Source organism: Dunckerocampus dactyliophorus, chromosome 2 (genome assembly GCF_027744805.1).
Source record: "Dunckerocampus dactyliophorus isolate RoL2022-P2 chromosome 2, RoL_Ddac_1.1, whole genome shotgun sequence".
Lineage (NCBI taxonomy): Eukaryota > Metazoa > Chordata > Actinopteri > Syngnathiformes > Syngnathidae > Dunckerocampus > Dunckerocampus dactyliophorus.
The window spans coordinates 45376286-45398735 of NC_072820.1; the positions used below are offsets into that span (position 1 = coordinate 45376286).

General features: G+C 43.4%; 1 protein-coding gene across 5 annotated transcripts in view; it reads left to right on the forward strand.

Moving 5' to 3' along the window:
* rbfox3a (RNA binding fox-1 homolog 3a) overlaps window positions 1-22450 on the forward strand; it is a 592196-nt gene that overhangs the window by 356698 nt on the left and 213048 nt on the right. Inside the window, exon 1 of one of the 5 annotated variants that reach the window (XM_054768105.1) lies at window positions 14603-15674. The exons of the other annotated variants lie outside the window; for them this stretch is intronic. The gene's annotated coding sequence lies outside the window, so the exon portion shown is untranslated. Of the gene's footprint in view, window positions 1-14602; window positions 15675-22450 lie in introns of those variants that run through there. 5 annotated transcript variants of the gene reach the window in all.

The window sequence follows — 22450 nt, forward strand, 5'->3', positions numbered from 1 at the left end:
TGCCTAGACGTGTTATACGTCACTGGAAAGCTTAGTTTGTTGAGATATGACAGTACAATCATCACCGCAGGCTCGGTACGCACTAATGTTAGACTAGCCAAGTATTGCATCCATAAAGACACACGGACGGCTGCTGCAGACTTTCATCATGTACATATTTTCTACGTGTTGTTGATCGCAAGTTCAGTTGGCCTGGTTGTAATGCCCACATTGTACTACAAAGCGAGTCTGACCTTTGAACTTTTGACTGGCACCTCACTTAACCCAATAGATAAGTTTACCATGTCTTCTGTGGTACAATAGCTAGTGAACGTAAAAAAGTAAAAAAGTACCAGCCCCCTTCAAATGTATATAGCTCAGGACAATTACATCCAATCTTAATGAGTAGCCAATGGTATTTTGATATCACTGATATGCTGTTTGATGGGTGGACTTTTGTCATTAAAGCAAGGTATTCCTTCTTAACAGAGCAACGGAAAACACAGAGGGTGTCACTCTTATCATTTTTCTCTGTATTTTGCAAAGAGTCAGGACAAAAAGGTTTTCAAAGACAAGATACAGTTCCAGCAAGCCATGGAGCTTATTTTCTATGGGGTTTGTGAAGACTCAGACCTACAGTCATGGCCGGAGGTTTTGAGAATGACACAACTATTAGTTTTCACATAGTCTGCTGCATCAGTGTTTTGAGATGGCATCAGAATGCAATTCAGTATATCATAGTATACTGAAGAATAACTACAAGCATTTCCTACATGTCAAAGGCTTTTATATGACCCTTCCACATCCTGACTTACGGCAGCCCATTGTTGCATAATCAGTGCTTTTAATTTGTCAGAATTTGTGGGTATTTGTTTATCCACCCACCTCTCGAGGATTGACCACAAGTTCTCAAAGGGATTCAGATTTGGGGAGTTCCTGGCAACGGACCCAAAATGTCCATATGTTTTGTTCCTCGAGCCAGTCAGTTATCGCTTGCCTCACAACAAGGTGCTTGATCATGCTGGAAAAAACATCGTTCGTCATTGTGCAATCTTACTAGGAGCGTTATCCTTGCCTGTGAAGCCCTTTTTGTGCTAAGCACTTTTTTTTCTTGCAGGTAACCATGGTTAACAGAGGAAAAACAAAGATCAAAGCTTCCAGTCTGTTATTCTCATTCAATCAGGATGAGAGTCATCTACAGCCTTTGTCCTTGACTGTACTGCAAGGGTGGCCACATCAGGCCGCCAAGCGTCTTAATCTGGCCCAACAGGCATTTCCAAATTTCTTTATTTAAACCTTTAACATGGAAACTGTAGCAATATGACTTGCAGTGCTATTGTGGCACAATTGAGTCACCAAAATAGTCAGATGCAATCTGGAAGCTTCCAAACAACACAACACCTCAACACACGACAAACAATGTAAACAGTGGGCATACAAACAAATATCTATGCGCAATACCCATGCCAAAAAACACCCATATATCTCCGCCACAAGGCATGCTGGGTAGCTTGTGGTACTCTTCTCCGGAAATTTTGCCACGTTTGTCGCATTTTTTCTAGATTGCAAAATATGTTGAGGAGGACGTCAAAGAAGTCGACAAGGAGGAGTTAACATATTCTTGATATCCAATGTTTTATTGTTCATAGTTCATATTGTTGTTGCGGCTGCAGCCTTGCATTTGGAAATAACAGTTTTAAGTTACGTGTTATATTTAGCGCTTAGTTGTTGATTTATGTGGTGCGTTAATTTTCTGTGGATGTGTTGTGTTGTTTTTTCATTGCACCGTGAGCAAGTATGTTGTTCTGTTTGATGCCACCTATATATAGATGGCCAAATCGTTTAACCCAATGTAGCCCACCAGTCAAAACATTTGCCCACCCCTGCTGCAGTATGATAAGGGTGACCAAATGGAACGCCCGATCCTAACTTTCCAAACATCTGTGTGAAATCCTCAAAATACTTAATATCATTTGATCACAAGCTATGGCCTCATTGTGTTTTCCAGTCCATACCTTTCTCAAAGAAAATACAGGAAACAACCTTTTTTTTCAAACAAGTAGCACTTACACATTCTGTCTGTTGTGAACAATTCAGCGTATTAGCTATTAAATTGCCCAAAACTATGTCTCTATTCCAAATGGTTTAAGAACAGCTTTACATTTTTTTTTAGGGATTTTAGCCCAAAAAATTCCCAGAGTTAGAAGGGAATAATAAATGCTTACAGGAAAAAAAAAAAAGTGTTGTTTCGATGCCTGTTCATGGTTCCTCTGACTCTTGCTCACAAACGTATCAGTGCTACAAAACGTCCCCGAGATGCTGGCTGCTGACATAGCTGAAAACACCCTGACTCTGGGAAACGTAGTTTCCAACCACCCGCCTCATTTCCCAAGATGCTTCAGGCCCCAGCTTCTATAAATCAGATGCACTCGTTGCACAGAAATGCAAATGTTGGTGGCGGTGCACTTAGATTCTAGAGATATATCACTGGGCCTTGCTGTGTGTGTGTGTGTGTGTGTGTGTGTGCATTAAATGCAAAAGAATAACGGTGGTGTTGGGGTGAAAATGGTACTCCTCCATTGTCAAAATATAAAGAAAAGCAGTGGCCTATGTCGTTAGGGGTTTTGAATGCAGAATGATTCAAGCATTTTTCTGCAGCAATTTATCGTCTTTGCAGGAATAAAAGAAAAAAGGTTTGCGTGCGTGCACGTGTGTGTGTGTGTGTGTGTGTGTGTGCAAGAGAGAGAGCACCGATATGGAACACATGGGAAGTGAGGATTCATTTGACAAAGATGAAGTAATACAAGTGAAGAGGAACAAAGGATGGAGTGATGAGTGTCTTGATGTCTGTGCTGGTTTTCCTGGTTGGGCAGCCAATGATGGATGTTTCTTTAACAGATTTACTGAAAATGAAGCTTTCGCTGCAGCATGGTCACTGACAGGGCCCTCTGCTCCCCTGCGTGGAGCGCAGGTGTCAGCAAGCACTGGATGAAATACTGTCATGTCAGCTCCTCCATTACGCCTCAGTGGAGAGAAAAGAGTGGCAAGAAAAAGAACAGAAAGATGAGGTAGTGGGCGTCTATGTGGTATTGATTGGTAATCCTTTCATTCGTTCAGACCAAATTAACTTGAATATCAAACACTGAAATGAAATATAGCAATAGTTTAACAAAACGGCTTTTTTTGTTTGTTTTTGTGATAGCCTATGAGGCGTAAACAACAAAGTAAAATGCTTGTCGTGTTTGTTATTTCTAATTATGTGCCTACATTAATTCAACTCAGTGAAAAGAGTGTGCACAAATCGCGGAACTGCTGAACATGCAAAATAAATTAATGTAAATACAAGTTTTGGTCAAAGTGCCAGCATTATACACAGGACGCATTATTCAGGGACATAAACCATGCTATGAAATCCAAAAACGCTACATGCGCAAAAAATAAAAAATAAATAAACTCAAAAATAGCCAGCAAAACTCATTTGTAAGGTGGAATAGGAAAACACTTGAAAAGCTGATGAATGATCTTAAACATGTCTCCTACTGTATGTGCAATATTACCACACATAATTGCCGCACAATATTACCCTCACTTTACTAGTTATGACATGTACTATGATGTACTATTAATATTTTAATCTAACACATAAGTATCTCACCATCTCCAATGCATACTTTCCACAGATAGAGAGTACGTCCAACACTGTCAACTTAACCCATAAAAACCCAGAGCTATTTGTGCTGAAAGTAAAAATAATGAGGAACATACCACAGACCCAGCGGAACACAGAAGACATTTGATTGTGTTTTCTGCAACACTACTATTGTAATTTTCAAACTACATTAGCCACATCCACTAATTCAATGCTAACATGAAATATTTAGTACACAGAAAGATTTTTTTAACCTAAATAAATGCTTTTTTCCAAACAGTAGCCTGACAGGAAAGTCATTCAGCGTCGTCCTCATCCTCCTCCTGAAAATGAAAACCACCAAAGTCGTGCTCTTCTTCAAAATTGAACAGGCTTGTAATTCCTTCATCACACACTTTGTCAGTCTCTCTCCCTTTTGTCTCTAGGTGTCTTTAGTCTTGAGGCAAATTAGCCCTTTAACTTGAGTTGTCCTCTTCATCAAACAGTAGTCCACCGTTTTGAAACCTGTTGGTGATAGTGTAGCGTCCGAGGTGTAGGGCATCTAAAGTCACTCTTTGACAAGACAAAAACTTGTGAACTTGTACTCTTTTGGCGTGGGCATGCTGTATCACAGCGACAGTCGCCTTTATATGACGTCGTCTGTGTAGGCTGTCAGTCGTACAGGAGTTGTCCATCGAGGAAAAGGCTTCTTGAGACGTCATCTGTACTTCTGTGAGGAAGGTGTCGGACGTTTCGCTCCTCATCCGAAGAGCTTCGTCAGCGAACTAATAAGTGCTGGTAGCCTAGGCCTTAAATACAGTAAGAGTGGGCGGAATGACGTCATCCATGCACCCCACTTTCCAGGCACGACCAGTCAACCTACGCTAAAGTAAACTGTTACAGTGACGGTTATCTGTACAGTATATGTACAGTATATATACAGTATGTATTAGGGCTGTCAAAGGTAACGTGTTAACAGAAATTCCCTTTAACACAACTTTTTCTTGACGCACAATTAACGTTTGACCCTCGGCCCACACCGTAATTTGAGGAAACGCAGCGGCGTGGCAGTTGATGTGAAGCCACAAGCAGGAACAAATATTGAGCAGAAATGGACAAAGGAAAGCGTATTTTGAATGTTAAGTTTAGCTTCAAAGCCCTGGCGGATGTCTCTCTCAACAAGAGAGACAGTGTCCACTGTCGCTGTGAGTTGAATTGTCATGGAGTATGTCGAGTCTCAAACGCCAGAGAGAAGGTACAGGAGCATTGCAGGTATTTTTTATTGTCATTTGTAGCCTGACTGCACGACAGTATATGGGTGCAGTCCTAGTTCTGTAAACTACTGTTCTTGAGCACTTTATCTTTTGTAAGTGTCAATATTTATTTTTCTAACACCCTGTATTCATTTCACTTAGTTGGTGAAACCTTTATTTTTAATGTTAGTCACATTTAGATTTTGTGAATTATTTGCTTGAGGAGAATAATGTTTGAATTGATGGGCAGCTTACCGAAGTCTACTTTGTTTTTTTACACTAAGGTCCAGTTTGTGTTGAGCTGTTTAAAAAAAATGGAATGTTTGGTAAACAAAAATGTGCATGTAACCATATTATCATATTGGTAGGTATATTAAAAACGTTAAAATGATATTTCAAAGGCACACTTATAGATAAAGCGTGTTTCTATCTGCAATTGATTATGAGTTAATTATGACATCATGCGATTAAATATTTTAATCGATTGTTATATATGATGTATATAATTGATCTGTGTGTATGTGTACTCACACATTTCATTCAGCTCTCTAACAATTAGCTGTGTCACCCTAATTATTATAATGAGTCATTTTTTCTAGGGAAATCTCTTCCACCTTTTCCCTAATCAGCACCGGACAGGACACACACTCTGATTCACGCACACGCAGAGTGCCGCACTGTGAGCAATCTTATGCTAATTACCTTCAAATTAGATTTACTATTATTCCCTAATAACCTGACTGGAGCAGGGTAATCATATGTTTGAGTCATGCTCTAATGCAATCAGGCCCGGTGTGGGGTCAGACTCAATTTGGTTTAGCCACATGGAAGGAATATGCACTCTCATTTGGTTTGCTGGCCCATGCTGAGCCAGACCATAGCAGGCTATAAAAATCAACTTAACACAAAGCTGTCACTCAGTTGCGGCTCTCACCATAGCTTGTCACGTACCAGTTTCTGCACTATGTCACCCTATATTGCATTAAATCAAACGCCCGGTTGTGTTGCAGTAGCCATTATTACTGTCAATGTGCCTTCTTCCATAAATTCTTTATTATCTTTATGAATTAATCATTTAATGTATATAGACGCACTGAGGAGTTGCTATACCCAGGGCATGTACACATGCAGTATACCTTCGGCATGATTGATTGAGATCCCAATACAAGACCTGTGTCAAAAAAACATTTAAAACGATAATTCAAGCTGCAGTTATTCAAATTCAATTTTGATTTCCATTTAATTTCACAATATGTTTACTAGGTGTGTAACAGTGCTGTGTTATATGATACACTGAACCATTGATCTGGAGGTGGGTTTGCTCTACGGCCTGTGAACGCACATAGTATATGGCGTCAAGTACAGACTGCTGAATATCGTTGCAGAATACAGTAACCCCTCGTTTATCGTGTGTAATTGGTTCCAGGACTGACCATTGTAAAGTGAATTTAGGCAACGTAAGATTCTTTATTTACAAATGGAAATATTTTCATAACTATGGCATGGAAAACCTGTTTAAAATCGTCTAGATACGTTTTTTGACATTATTAAAGCCCTCTATAAATGAACTGACACCCATACAGTCACCTTTACACTCGTATTACCCAATATTGTAGATATAATCAGAGAAAAAAAGCCATTTACAACATACAGTGAATACGACTCATACTCGTGTGTGTTCCAATAAATGTGTTCTGCGGGTTTTAGCTGGATTACGGTCACAACTGTAGCCCGTTTTATTATGATGATCATGATGATGATTATTGTTATTTTGCTGTTGTGAGATAATTTAAACCTACAATAAAAGCATGTTGTTCCGGTGATTAAGCCTGATGCTTGTCTCAACAGCAATTACTGATGAATGGACACAAAGATATAACCAAGGGACATTTCCATTTGTTTCGGGGGTTTTGGGACCCCCGTAAGGAATATATTGTACAATGTGAACTCCAATTGCACTAAAGAAGAGGTCAACGTGACCTGATGGTTGTATAACAGTGACTGTGGTATAACAACATGTTTTTGCAAATTCCTTTTGTGTGAAGTGTGTCCCTTACTGCTGCCAAGAAGCTTTGCTTCCAGTAAAAGGACGAATGTCCAGATAAGGAGAACATTCTGTCGATCCACGTCATTGTTATTTTTTAAAACCCTATTTAACTGTGGCTCAGTAAACGAGTGGACCCCCCCCCCCCCCCCCCCCCGCCCCCGCCCCCAAATTGCAAGCTTCTGTCTTGTCTTGTTTTTCAATAGTCCACGACAACGCTTAGTGACCGATGTACAATGCTACATTCACAATTTCAATACATCTTCCTAATGCCTTGTATTTGTATTTTAGTTCATTTAGCCATTGTTATGCTGTTTAATTTAGGCAAAAAATTTAACTTTTGCTTTAATATGCATATTTTTTTTACTAATAACAGGCCGTATTTAACCACAAAACATCATGATATAATCAGTAATACACAGTATGTCTGAAAAACTGTGAGTGAAGCCGTGAAATTTGAACCGAACTGTGGCGAGGGACTACTGTATAATTTTCAATTCTTAAAAATAGTCAATTCATTTTTCACCTATATTTTTCATGTATGCATATCATGTTTGGTCTCGAAAAGACAGAAAGCATTTTTAGCTGCACTGGCATTACTTCATCTTAGAACTGTCTATACATGCAAGTGTGTGTGTGTGTGCGTGGGGGGGGGGGGGGGTACGTGTGTGCGTGTGTGTGTGTGTGTGTGTGTGTGTCAGAGAGAGATGCCTGATCGTAGACTCACAAGGGGTTGCAACACTTCATCAACTGGCATAAAGCCTCCAGTCAGCATACAGTATGTTGGTGATATAGCACTGATAGAGGCTCTCTCTCACACACACACACACACACACACACACACGCCCCACGTGCACGTGCACACTCCTATTCAAGCACATTTTCCTCGTCTCTGTTTCGACTCACGCTCTGTCTTTGTGACTTTAGTTTGTCTCAGAATCGGAGGACATTTCGACCTCAAAATGTAAAAAAAAAATAAACCCTTTCCTAATTTATGTATTCACCAGTAATAGGTAGTAAACCGTGGTTGATGACGTTTCGTGTTACGTCGTTTGTGGTGATGTACGTGCTCCCACGCTGAAGAATACACCACAGGGCTGCTCTACTGAAAGTTTGAGTGTATAAAAACGTGCAAACTTGATTGCGTGTGCAAATTGTGCAAAGCTGATCTAACCGGGTGCAATGAGGATTGCATCTGTCAAATGAGCAAAATAGCACTTGCAGTCCATTTTGCGTGTTTACCTTCATAAATATGCAGATTATCAGGGAAAAGGAGGTGCACATGTATCATTTTGCAGCCGCAATTTGATTTATCAAAACTAAGAACCAGTTTGTGGTTATTTTTTTTTTTTTGTAGTCTTTTTTTTGCACGTTTTGGAGGTAGGTGCAAACTAAGGTAGCGGGTACAATGACAGACAACAGAGAGAGAGAGAGTTCCGTGCACTCGTCAACATATTTGGACTGTTGGAAATAAAAATAGTAGAACTGTATTGTGTAGCCAGCAGTGCCATTTTTGAGCTCCTTTTTCAGTCTCCTATGGAAAAACTCCATGCAAGACTGCATTTTCTTGCGTCTGGATCATTCTAGTGCACCAGTTGTGCCGGTGTAATAACGAGCCGTCCTCCCCTGCTGCGTCTTTCGGTGTGGATTCTAGTGTGGATTTCACCTGATATGCAGCTATCAAAGTAATGTGTAAGGAGATAATGCTATATAAGTACATTTTCCACATGTTCACATCAGTGTCAATCTAATGAAACATACATTTCACCCTTTAATAGTATAAAACATGTATATTAAATGAGAAAATACACTAATGTAGCATTATTACGATGATGTGATGCCTCTGCTGGAGTTCGCTAGTGTTTTTATTTGCCTCCTACACCAACACCTCCAACTCCATGGCTTCAGACCTCATTTTTCATTTACGGCCACTCTGCTCTCTCAAATTCCCCACGGTGACACTCAAAATTCTCATTTAAATAAGGTGGTCCGCACCATTTTTGCACGTGTTACATATGTTATTATGCCAGCAATCATATAGTAGACCACCCGCAACACGCCCACTAATAGTATCAGGGCTCTGTGAAATCCATTTTATTTTTTCCCTTTTAATTTTTTTATTCAGATTCTTTTACCTTTTACACTTATTTTACCATCATCGTGTACTTTTGTGAAAGGAAATAAAATGTCCGTTAATTATATGCCAAAATCCTTACATTTATTGATGCAATCCATCATTGGTCAATTTTATCCAGCATTTCAGAAAGGGATGTAACTTGGGTAACTTTTCTAGTAGGGTGTCACACACCAAATCCTCAACAAACTATAATGCTCATGCTTGTGATTAAGAACGACGTCACTAATGTAATTCCAATTCTTAATCGAGGGAAAGGCTTCTTGAGACGTCATCTGTACTTCTGTGAAGAAAGTGTCGAACGTTTCGCTCCTCATCCGAAGAGCTTCGTCAGCGAACTAACAAGTGCTGGTAGCCTAGGCCTTAAATACAGTAAGAGTGGGCGGAATTGGTGTGCCAACACCCTCCTCCTATGGTTCCTTACACTAAGACTGGGTGGAGTAATCCTGCCATTAGCACCTCCGAACAAAGGGAAGTGTAGCTCCCTGTAGTTGGGTATGAACGACTCTGATACTGGCTAGTTAGCATCTATTGTTCTCGCTTGGCCCTGGCTCTACCTCATTTGCAAGACTAAGAGCTGTAACAGCTAAGAGCTGTTACAGCTCGAGCAAGACTAAGAGCAACTCCTGTACAACTCCTGGACAACTCCTGTACGACTGAGAGCCTACACAGATCCAATTCTTAATGTGAGATATTTTCTACGACACCCTTATTTTGTTTCCACCATTAAACAGTATGTGGTGAAAAGCGCTTTTATTTTGAAGGCCGGAAGTGTGTTGTGTGTGTTTACGGCTAAGACGAACTGAGAGCAAGAATAAACATGCCTCTCGTTCCTACTTCACTCAGAACTTGCACAACGTCAGTGGACATTGTGGAACGCTCGTTCACATGAACAAGCGGCAAAAGACAACACGATTTAAACACACTCATACAGCCTGAGTAGCTCACTAGCATGGTCTGCTAAACTAAGCTATAATAAGAATAATAAGAATAATAAGACTATGCTGCTTAGTTATCGCTGTCCATGTCATAGGAGCAGATCCTTTTACATCTTTATCCTTGATGATGGTCACGGCCGTCAAACGGCTTAGACCTGTGATGTGACCATTGGCCCACATCTTGTTTTAATTGGTCGGTGACACATTGTAGAAATAAAATTAAACCAAAAAAAATACAGCAAAATTGGGAAAAAACAGATTTATAATAGATTTTTGATAAAAAATAGCATTTCTCCACTTTCTGAGCATTTTACGAATGCCTAATTTCACTTTACCTTTCGCTTTCATTTTTGTTGACACCCTGCCATCAGAAGAGTCTGCCTACTACACGCTACTACAGAGTAAAGTTAAAAAACAGGGGACGTTTCCATTTGTTTTGGGGGTTTTGGGACCCTCATAAGGAATATATTGGAGAATGTGAACTCCAATTGCACTCAAGAAGAGGTCAACGTGACCTGATGGTTGTATAACAGTGACTCTTGGAAAACAACATGTAAAGTTAAAAACATCTATGAAAAAGAACTACGCATTATTCTGTCGCACGGACCTAACTACTTCACTTTTAGTTTTTGAGCAGTATTAATAACTTACGGGAGTGTGTCATAATCACAAAACTTATTATGTATGAATTTATTTTGTATCTATAATTTCGTTCCCATTAGTCACAGAAATTGACATCCTAGCTGATTAACCATTTGATTTCTGATATGATTTGATTTCAATTCAATTTAAAAACCTTCGACATCAGTCCCAACCTTTCAATATTGGCACATTTGCATTCATCCATCCATTTTCCTCCGTTTATCCGGGTCCGGGTCGTGGGGGCAGCAGTCTCAGTAGGGAAGCCCATACTTCCCAGTTCCCGGCCACCTCTTTCAGCTCCACAGGGAGAATACCATGGCGTTCCCAGGCCAGCTATGAGACAAAATCCCTCCAGCCGGAACTAGGTCCGCCCCGGGGCCTTCCCCCTGTCTGGGCATGCCCGGAGCACCTCACCAGGGGGCGTCCAGGAGGCAACATTTCATGTGAGTTATTCTAGAATACATTTTTTAATACATGCTCCAAGACATTATTATGGATATAATTAGGTGCATTCTTTAAAGGACAATAGGTCAAGCTCATGTCATTTGAGAAATTCCCTTGTGATTATTTACATTTTGAAATTCGAGCAACAAGTTTGTATAAAGTCACATGGTTAAATAGCTACGTTATTTTGGATGATAAATCACTATGTCAATGTGTCGAATAAATATCCATGACCACAGAAATATTATTTGACTTTTAATTAACAGTAAAAAGACTCTCCCCCCATTTAATGAACACCAGTAATCAAGGTGGCCTGTTACACATCTGCGCTGCATTTGCAACCACAAGTGTCTGAAGAACTCAGCATGGACAGCACATTTATTTGCAGGAAGTTTCTGCTTCACGGCTCATGGAAAAACATGCTGCAGGTTCTCCAAAATGAAGACATATTTCAATTGCATTTTCTTTATTTCACATTCAATTTGGTCATCAGAGGGGTGGAACTACAGAAAAATGGCGATTTCGGGGGTATGACATAGGGAGTATTACATGCATTTATGTATTTTTAAAAATACATTTTAACTCAATAATTTCTCCAAGGTTTGTCTATATGTGCCCTGCGATTGACTGGCGACCAAAGTAAACTGGGATTGCACTCGGGCACACCCCCGCCGCCCTAGTGAGGACAAGCGGTATAGAAAATGGATGGATTTTTATTTCGATTTGGTCTCAAGCCATGTACAATTTACTCATCAGATGCATGCTTTAGTATTTTGTACATGGATTTTATTTCATTTTATGGCCCTTGATTTTGTATCTCACAGGTGTTTCAATGTAACTTTAATACCACATAATATGGAGGGCAGCAGAAATGGCTTTAAATGCTAACAGCTCTAATAATCTGTGACGCAGTTTGTGTGTAGTGTGGATTTTTACTTGTTCTGTCTGGAGCTAATCTGTGGGCTAAACTGGTACCAACACTGCTGTTGGTGCTGGCAAAATAGCTGAGAGCGGAGATGGGATCCCAGCTGCTTTCCGGGCTGATGGGCAGCCACTCAAGCAGGGGGTGGATGTCTGGGCTCGGCGTTTAGCAGCAGATGCCGTTTTTCATTTCATTCAAGACACAGTCAAGGCGGAGCCGAGGGGTTCTGGTGACAGTTGGAGGAGCCAATTCATTTGCAGCATTTAGTCACGTGGCCTTGATAGTGCCTTGGTTAGATATTTGTGAAACATAATGTGAGACATGACCAATCACATAGATTTATGACTTGTGAGGATATGCCTTTAAATATCCACCAAGAGCTGGAAGAAGTGTGAGTGTATTATGCACAAATAAATATATCAACAGTCGTGGCCAAATGGTTTGAGAATGACACAAATGTTGGTTTTCACAAAGTTTACTGCTTCAGAGTTTTTAGATCTTTTTGATCAGATGTTACTATGTTCTTTCCCAAGCCACTTAGCTATCACTTTTGCCTGTTCGTCACTAACCTGTCTTGGATGGTTGGGAGAAGTTGCTTTCGGCTGTTTTGGTGCCATTCTTTATTCATGGCTGCGTTCTTAGGCAACATTGTGAGTGAGCCCTCTCCCTTGGCTGAGAAGCAACCCCACACATGAATGATTTCAGGATGCTTTACTGTTGGCATGACACAGGACTGATGGTAGCGCTCTGAACAAGCTTTTTTCTGGATGCCCCCAAACAATCAGAAAGGGGATTCATAAGAAAAAAAGCATTTTTACCCCAGTCTTCAGAAGTCCAATCCCTGTATCTTTTGCAGAATACCAGTATGTCCCTGATGTTTTTCCTGAAAAGTGGCTTCTATGTGACCTTCAGGCCATCTTCCAAAAGTCTTCGCTTAAATGTGCAAGCAGATGCACTCAAGCCTGCCTGCTACCATTCCTGAGCAAGCACTGCACTGGTGGTGCCCTGATGCCACGGCTAAATCAACTTTTGGAGACAGTCCAGATGCTTTCTGGACTTTCTTGGGTGTGCTGATGCCTTTTGCCCAACAACTGAACCTCTCTCCTTGAAATGATCAGATAATTGGTTGGTTTAGGTGCCATCCTACCACAAACAATAACCTTGCCTGTGAAGCCCTTTTTGTGCTACGCAATGATGACTGCATGTGTTTCCTTGCAGGTTACCATGGTTAACAGAGCAAAAACAAAGATTTCAAACACCATCCTGCTTTTTCAAGCTTCCAGTCTGTTTTTCTCACTCAATCAGGATGACAGAGTCATCTCAAACCAGAGAACCAGAGAACCAGAGAATCACTAACATGATGTCAGCTGGTTCTTTTGCGGGCAGGGCTGAAATGCAGTAGAAATGTTTTTTTGAGGATTAAGCTCATTTTCATAACAAAGAGGGACAATTAATTACTACGACACGTTAAGCTTTTTTTCTCCGGCATATGTTACAACAGCATATACAAATCAAATGCAAATTAGCTGATGCCGTCATCTAGCGACTTTTGGACAGCCAATAGCTACTTCTCTTCCTGAGGAGTTGATCCAAAGGATCAAAAGTCTGGTATCTCTCAACAATCGCTTTAAAATAAAACACACACACACACACACAGACGTCGCCAAAAGTGCCTCAAAATCACTTTTCCTTTCGAGTCAATCTGGCTGCCAAAAGGCTCCTCAGTCTCTTGCTAGTTCTCTCCCTCACTTAACACGATTTCATTATGTGCAGTTTTGGCGTGACTTGCTGTCTCTGACCTTTTCACTGTATTAACCTCTTAAACCCTGGGCTTCATTTTTCTCTGCATGGGTGATCTTGGTATCAAAGCAAAGGGGAGACTTTGATAATTACTGTAGATGTCAAAACGTTCATATCTTTGTTACTCGATAAAAGTGAATAAAGCCGCTTGTTCAGTGAGTTTCACTGCTAGACGAATGCTAGTTGTGGAAGTGTTAGCTTTGAAATGGTACTATGTTTGTCGCATTAGTGTTTTGTTTTATGAACTGATTCATGACACATGCTGGAGTCAGACTGCTTGCTTGTTTTCCACATTTGTCCATTTAAGTGTCTGTGGCTGGAATTGCCTTGGTTTGGTTGAGCTTTTAGTTGATGTTCTACCGGTTACATAAGGGGTAAAGGTTTTCCCACGAGGGCCACATACTGAAAAATGAAAGGATGCAAGGGCCACTGTCATATTTTGTTATGCGAAGAAGTTACATACAGATACATAGACAAGTGATATGTAGTACTCTGGTCACTAGGTGGCAGTAATGACAAAAAATATTGAGGCATTGCCTTACATTACACTACCTTAGCATTATATCGCCTTCGTCAGCCATGGCATGTTAGACATGATAGAAATATTTAGAAAGTCATAGAGAGTTTAAGATTGCGTAAAATTGCGACTTTTTCCTCATTAAATTACAACTTTAGCCTCATATTTTTGACTTTATTCCCGTGAAATTATAGCTGTTCTTTTTATTTCTGATCAAAAATATATATATTTTTTAATTTTCCAACTATTTCACTTTTTGTCTTCTTCTTGTAATTATGACTTTATTCCCATGATATTTTGACTTTATTCTCATAGTATTATTATATAACTTTTTCCTAATCAAATTTTCCATAAATTCCAACTTTATTCCTTGTTTTGCTTGTAATATTTCAATATACCCTATGTTGCCGTGTTCAAGATTGCAAGTTTATTCTGCGGTTGCCTTTTTATATAATTTTACAAATATTTCAAGTTTGTTCTTGTAAATTTTCTTCTTGTTTGGGCTTCCGATTCAATCCAAATTTTTTTATAGTGTTGCCGATCACATCCGGGACCGATCCTTTTTTTTTTTTTTTAATAATAATAATAAGATTTTGTTACAAACATGAATTTGTGGAATTGAATGTGGTTATGATTATTTATATTATTAAAAATAATGCAACCGAAGTATTGCTGAATTTCCTTTTTTGTTACGTGGTATAACCAACAATATTGTTTGGCTTTTGTAACAAACCTCTGTGAGTCAGGTCCCTAATCCAATAAAAGAAATAAAAAGTCCATCCAATAAAGGATACAATTGGAAAACGTAGGCGTGCCAAATACTTTAAGGGTAGGACTAATCATTTGACATGGTTATAGATCAATTTGTGGTGTGGTTTAGAATATATGACTTTTTTTTTTTTAACCAACTCGCTTCAGCATAATAGTAATTTATTGACGTTCCCTAGTATAAATAACCAGCGGTTAAAGCAGCACTTTGCTTTCTAGCAGTGGCAAAGCCAGACATTTTTCATTGGGGTGTCCAAGGTGAGACCATTATTCACATGGGGTGGCAATAAGTTGATACCTGGAATGTCTAGATGACCAATGGTGTGTCAGGAGAGTGAAAAAGGTGTGGCCACAGCCACATAGCTCCGCCACTGCGTGCGAGCTCAGACCGGGCACAGTGAGAGGGAACTACCGCTGTAGCTACGAAGCCGAATGTTCAACGTCCAACGTGAAACTAACTTCACCACGGTACACCGCGGACATGTCTGCATGGTGGCGTTGCGTTTTCCTCTTCTTCCAGGTGGCGGGAGTCGAGTGGCAACCAGCAACCAGCGGCAGCCGAACCCGATCCTGAAGATCGGATCGGGACATCCCTAGCATATACTGTATGTATGGACAGTACTGTATGTAGAGTATTGTTTAATCCCTAGTTACCTAGGCGGTGCAAGACCCTTGCTCCCTCGTGCAAGAAGCAGGCGCACCTGCCTACCTGACTACTCCGTTCAAAGGGTTACGGTTTCTCCCGTAGAGGGAAGAGAAACCTCTAAGTCAGGGGCGAGAGGAACTCACCCAGGTATTAACAGCCTCGGTAGTGCAGAGGCGGCCCCGCTGCATCCGAGCCGCGCAAGACCAGAGTAACCCAAGGTTGGTCGTACGAGACGTCGGACCCTCTGCTTTTACGACTGCTTCCTCTCTCAATGGATAGTTGCTTTTGGTAAGGACCTGGGGTTATTTACTCATCTATCAGCAATCAGAGGGACCTGTCTTAACTAAGGTTACCGGAACAACCTCAAAGGAATTTGTCTGTAACACACTGCTTACTCTTTTACCTTCAAAGAAGATACTGGGTGACAACTCTTAGTGAAAGAGTGAAAAGCTTTATTAGGAAAGTTAGCAAGGGCATTGAAGCAGGTACTCTATTAACTATAAGGATATACTGTACACAATGTCAGACTAGCCGCAATGAGCTCCACTCACATGTACCTAGATAGAAAGAAGCGCAAGGCCGCAGGCCAGTGCCTCAGTCCTACCCCGATGATGAAGCCGGTAGTGAAGACAAAAAGTCCAGTGAGGATGAGTTCGCTTCTTGGGGATAAGTCTAGTTGATGCGGGTCGGGCGTCGGGTGATCAGGCCTCCGACCTTCCCTGGTTGTCCTGACGGCTCTAGGTTGCTCCCGAGAGCGGCAAGGCTGGGGACCGCTGCGGTGACTGGCTCCGTGCTCACTCAGGCTCAGCTCTTCTCTCGGTAGCGCCGCAGACAGAATCTTCAGTTGGTGTCTCAGGTTCATCTGAAAGACGGAGTCTTCCCCTTCTGCTGGGCAGATGAGTTGAGTCCAATCTTCCTTCAGCAGTCCCAGAGCTGTGTTGCGAGCCTTGGAGCTTCGGAGATGCGATCCATGAGAGGATCGCCTGGAGCCAGCGTCGATTGTAGAGCGCGTCCTCTTTTTATGCTGTCTTCAGTCTCCGCCTGCTCATGGGAGTGTCCATTACCTCATTCTGAGACCTCCCAGAGGAGTGTCTTTCCCAGAATAGTTTGTACTTTCCCCGACCGCGCTGATTCAGCATGACTCATCTCCTTGGTTGAACTTGTGTCCTCGTTTGACCCGTCCTGGACTGCCATATTTGGTCATCATCCTGTCCTGAGATGAACTCAGTGGTTGACCGCAGATGACTCCTCAGGTGTCCTCAGCTGAACTCCTAAGGATGTCCTTATATGGGTTGCCTGGCTTTGCCATTGTTCTGCAATGACTATGACCCCTAGTGGCCTTTCACCAGACTACCGAAACTTAATGTTCTACTTTGTGGCTTAATGATTATGGAGGAGCTCACATTGGCATCAGTTATCTTATAATCATTAACATTTTAGTATCAAAACATGTTATTCTAACATTACATCATGTTATTTTAACATTCAGTTCAGCACCAACATCGGAACATGACATTCAACTTGTAAAACATTAACACTTGTTTTCATACAACCTTAGACATCAACCTGTTGTTTCTGTTTGACATTCTCAAGGCCATAGGACTATATGCTTCTATTAAATCATGTTGCTGAATAATACTGATTATAACATCATAACCTAAGTGCTTTAAGCATTGCGATAGTTATGCAAGTATCCCTATTGATGTGTATTGCAATGGTGTGTGTGTTTGTCCCTATAAATGCACATATATACTAACATGAGGTACCAACTAACTTGTGTTTTATATGGTTACATTCCTAAAAGCGACAGAGTGTTTGAGCATGCTAGACTGTGCTTTGTTCCTTGATTATTACAAGTACTTTTGGTATAAAAGTTGGCCTTTTAGGAGGTGTTGTACCTAGGTCACTCGACACCCCCTTCGTGAATCCGTTCGTTGCCCGTAACAATGTCGGATTTACTCTATACTGTGACCGTTGTAACATCAAGTCCACACAGACCAGTCCAACATTTATTTGACGGCTTAGGCCTTGTCCCCTGCAGGCCCATCAGGACTCACGGGGCTTGCAAGGTCACCCATGTAGTTGGGAGCGACAATCTCAGCCGGGTGCCCCTCTGCCACTGGAAGCGGTCCTCCTGCCTGTTGGTCAGCAGCCAGTCTCTCCAGAGCCTCGAGCAGGGTCTGGACAGTCGAGACTGCACGGACGATGTCTTCCACGGCAGCTTCCGTGGCTGGAGAAGGCGGGTTCCATGTAAGGTCGGCGACTCGGTTGCCCACCCGTCCTTCCTCAGCTGCATCTTCCTCCACTGGTTCCGGGGTGTGAGGGCCTCTGCGGCCCTCTTGCTCGCCGGTCTCAAGCTCTTGGGAGGAGACGATGGTTCCGGTTTGGCGTCGCATCTTTGCTGGGGATGACCGCTCGTCTTGCTGGTCTGGTCTTGCTTCTCCAATGACGGTAACGATTGGAGGGTTTAAGCCTGGTCGGGAGAGGAGGTGCTTTGTCGGCATGGTATGGCCCCATGGCCCCAGGCCGATGCACATCCCACAGCTTAGGTGAGTTGATGTGGTATGGGTGCCGTTTGCGAACCTCCATGTGGAGTGGATGACCTCCTCGAAGTGGCCGACTCTGCGATGCTTCTTATTCCTCCAACTGTGTATGGTTTGGAGTCTTCCCCCATACACCCGGCGAACTTCTACCGCTTTGGCTTGTACGATGCTGAATGGCACACACCTCATCTCGGTCAGGGGTAGCTCGCAGCCGTCCTTGACGTACACCCCATACGGTGTCTGGTCAGTGGCGATGGACCACTCGTAGCAGCATCTTTGGTATGGGAAACAGCAGAACCCCCAGAAGGAGTCATCTCTCACCCAGGCGAAGTCCATGTCTTTGTTCCCACATGCCATGCATTCGGGGATTGTCTATAGGTTGTAGAACAGAGTCTTTCAACAGTCTTCCTTAGCATGCTCGTGGAAAGGAAAGAAAGAAAAAGAGAGACGCTAGAGAGCCCTCTAACGTGTCGGCTGAGGCGAGGAAGTGACATGCCATATCGCCGTGGGCAACCTTGGCGATGACATGGTTGTGCTCCCTGCCCGTCTTTGAGCCGTAACCGGGAAGGAGGCAGCATAAGTCATGAACCAGGCAACTAAACACAGCTGACTAACTATATCTAGCCACACTAATGTGGCTATTATTCCCCATACTATTCCCCATCCTACTAGAGCCCCTATCCTTATCCACCATGCCCGTTTCCCTCCGAGCTTAAGGCTGGCTACTAGGCTTACCATGTGGCTTAGGAGGAGAAGCAGTAACAGGCCTTCTAATACTACAGTGGCGTAGAGAAATGGGATTACGAACGCTGAAGCTATGTCCATCCCCACCCAAATCAGGAGTAGCACTATCTTCCCTTTCCCTACCCAGGTAGTAGGGTCAATAGGCATTCGGCTCATAAGGTACACTACAAAGAGACCCAGTCCCAAGCTCCGCACCCCATACAACAGCCTAAGCACTATGACTTTGCTTGTCAGTAGAAATGCTACAACCACCCGTAAAGGTTGGAAACTAACCCATATCCCCGTACATCCGTAGAAAGCCCAACAAGAGAAAAGAATCCAAAATTCAGTCTCACTTACATATTGAATCGCCCCAGGCCGTCCCAGGGTTCCCGATGTCCCATTCTGGGTTTTTAAGCTGCTGCTGTTGCCAGGGTCCATGGTTATGCTTGCTTACCTTCTCTTGCCCGGTACGTGCTCTAGTGATCTCGAGGATCAGACTGTGTGGAGCTGCTCTCAGCTCCTTCTTTTATAGCCAGCTTGGCTCCTCCCCCGGCTCCTCCCTCGGACGTCCGGTGAGTCAACTTCCTCTTTTGGTCTGCCAGCTGCTGATTGGTCACTGGTAGTGCCTGATTGGTTACTGGTAGCACCGCCTTCCAGCTGAGGGCGGAGTCCCAGGTCACATCTTCTTTCTGCTTCGCAGTCTTGTCTTGGCTGCAGGCGTGAAGGGTGGCCCATTCCGAGCTCCTCTTCTTCCTCAAGGCTTTGATTCCTCCCTTGATTACAAGTGGTAGCGCGATGGAGGCGAAGATCACTCCTGCTGCCATCAGCATCCATGGCCACAGTTTGGACATTAGACTGCCAAGCCATCCTCCCACTGTGGAGGCTACTCCATCCGCTAGTCCAATCACTCCTTGGACCACAGTGTCTGCTGTCCTGGCGAACACTTTCCCAGTGACTTCAATCCAGTTGCACTCATGCTCCAGGGGTCCGATGCCACAATGTAGCCAGTGTTCTTTAGGTGCATAGCAAGTTCCTGGGTTGTACAGACGATTGGGTCCTATCCATTCGAAGCCTAGGATCTCTTGCCCTTTACAAAGGTTCTGTCGGAATGCATGTCCTTCAGCCATGAAGTAGGTAGCTTGTGCCACTTCAGGCAGGACCTCCAGCCATTTGTTCTGTCTTCGTGCTATACCTGGTCCGGTTAGTCTGACCAGGCATGGTGACTGAGCTGGTACGATAGCTCGTTTCCACCTCCCGTTGTGTTTCTCCCACGTAGCTCCTAGCTCGTAGGCGTCATATGAGCCATTGTAGAAGTCTTGACAGCGCTTCTTCCAGGCGTCAACTGTCTGACAATTTCCTCTTGCCAATGTCACTCTACAGACGGTCTTGTCGTAGTTACAATTCATCCTCCAGGGCCTTGGTTGCATCCCTGTTGGTGGTCTCCTCGGGTCCCAATAGAGGGTTCGTTCTTTCGAGTAGACTGTAGCCACATATTGGTATCTCACCCAATAGCTGTCAGTCTCGGTGAGGCAGGGTAAGACCCAGAGCTTGACCTCTTCAGGACTCAGACCCCACCAAGTGTGGGTTTCGTCCCTGGTGTGTCTTTCTTCCCATGCCTGTAGAACTCCTTTCATAGTTCCATTCTTCAATAGTTCTCCACAATCATAGATCCACTTGGGGATTATGCCCTCTTGGACTTCGTTCAAGGTGCAACGAGGTGATGCTCCGTTGTTCCACCACTCGGTTCCATTCAGACTCTGGTATGCTTTCTTGACCACACATTGATCGATCCGGTGGAAGTCGTCTTTCCCCACACCGTATAGGTCGTCGGGGCTTGGCAACAGTTGCACCAGAAAGTCGCTGTTTACTGGGCCATATACTCCTGACATGTTGAAAAACTGCTTGCTCCAGGCACCCACATAATGCCGTAGATTCTTCTTCCAGACCCATGGCAGGGAGTTATTTAGCCAAGTGTCGACCTGTACTCCTCCTGTCTGACCTGTCATGGCAGTTCGGGTCAGCACAAGAAAGTTCTTAGCACAAGTCTTACCGAAACTCCAATAGCACCTATCCAGGTTGGCTATGGCTTTCATACAGGCTATCTCCAATGGATTCTGGCGTCGTATCTTCTGTAGTGCTTTGTACACTTGTGAATCCTTTGACAAGTTTCTCTGCAGGAGGGTCAGCATGCCATCCACCTGGGGCATCCAGTCAGCCACTTTGGTAACATCGACTGCTTTTGTCGAGCCCATGGTGGTTCCGATAGGTGAGTTTACTTCTGTTGGGTACTGGCGCCTGGGGATGTTGAAGCGTATAGGGAATGGCTTGATGTACCTTCTTGCCCTTATACGCTTTCTCAGCCTGAAACGAGACGTTGTAGCCCTGGGTCTTGTCCAGTTCTTTACAATCATCCATGCTGATTCCGGCGTTGGGGTTTCTTCAGAAGGGGTCGATTCAATGCAGTACCCGGATTCAGTGGGCCTTGGCCTCACCGTGGGTCCCTCTGTTGTTAGAAGTGGAGTTGCTGTGTTTTCCTCCGTGCTCAGGTCACACGTCAGGTTCAAACAGCTCCAGCAGGGCTCCCACTGCGGTCTCAGGCTCTCGCATGTTTCTTCATCAGGATGGTATGGAGCATCAAGCACCATGTCCTTCTTCCACATCCCTTGGTTGGCTTGCCTCGGAACTGGTACACATACGTAGTTGCAGTGCCAGGTCGGAGCTTCGCTTACCTTCCAGAGCCAGTTACAGGAGATGTTTCTGGTTGTCTCTTGGTTCCATTGTTGCACTGTTACTTGTACTCGGTTACTTGAGTTTTCCAAGCAAGCTTGACTTATAGTCCAATCTGTGCCAAGGAGCCCTAGCTCCCCGAGTTGTTCAGCGAGGTCAGTGTTAGTTGTTATTCGGGTTTCTCCCTCCAGGGCTGTGGTATTGTGGTTGCTGTTGACTTTCCCGACGGCCTCGTACCTTGCTTCCGCTGTGCCCGAATCCCAGGCCATGTTCTGGGGTCTCCAGGTGAGGCTTAGTCGGTGTTCTTCTACGTCCCAGCATCTCTGGGCGAACCTTTTGGTGGTTCTGTATCGAACCCTGATCAGGTCCAACGCCGGCTGCTCTTTTCCTGGCTGCGGCGTTGCTGTTTGTAGGGCAGTGGCCTCCCCACTCACTCCATAGAGTAAAGCGGCCACTATGCCCAATATCCCTGCAGCTACTATCATTGCTGCAGATAAGATGAGCCATTGAGGGGGTCTTCTTCTTCTTCTTGGTTGAGGCGTCTCATAAGTGTGGTCAGGAGTGCTGCTGCGGGTGTTCTCATAGACGGGTTCAGGGCCTGGTTGTTCATATAGTGGTCCCAATTCGTAGTGATGCCCAGGGTCGGGTTCAGGTGGTGGGTTGTCTAGCAGTGCTCGGAGATGTCGGGTGAATTGGGCTAGTTGGACGTAGTCCCGGTCCCTGCCGGATCCCATCTTGT